This window comes from Belonocnema kinseyi, chromosome 8 (genome assembly GCF_010883055.1).
Source record: "Belonocnema kinseyi isolate 2016_QV_RU_SX_M_011 chromosome 8, B_treatae_v1, whole genome shotgun sequence".
Classification (NCBI taxonomy): Eukaryota; Metazoa; Arthropoda; class Insecta; order Hymenoptera; family Cynipidae; genus Belonocnema; species Belonocnema kinseyi.
In genome coordinates, this window is record NC_046664.1 from 85543424 (window position 1) to 85543672 (window position 249).

The following is a 249-nucleotide window of genomic DNA, read 5'->3' on the forward strand; positions in this document are numbered from 1 at the left end:
TATAATATACTACTATAATGGTATCTACTATTTTTGAAACCTTTTGTATCGACATTTTCACCTCTTCTCCCTTTTTAAATATTCATCCCGATTTCAAAATGATTTCCCCATAAACTACTATCCAACAGAACAACCTAGGTACTATAGTATTGAAAATATTTCGAATACTTAAATTAAATTCGTTTATACAATATCTTGTATAAAAACATCTTAGAAATAACTCGAATGCAGCTCTACATGTGCGTATAT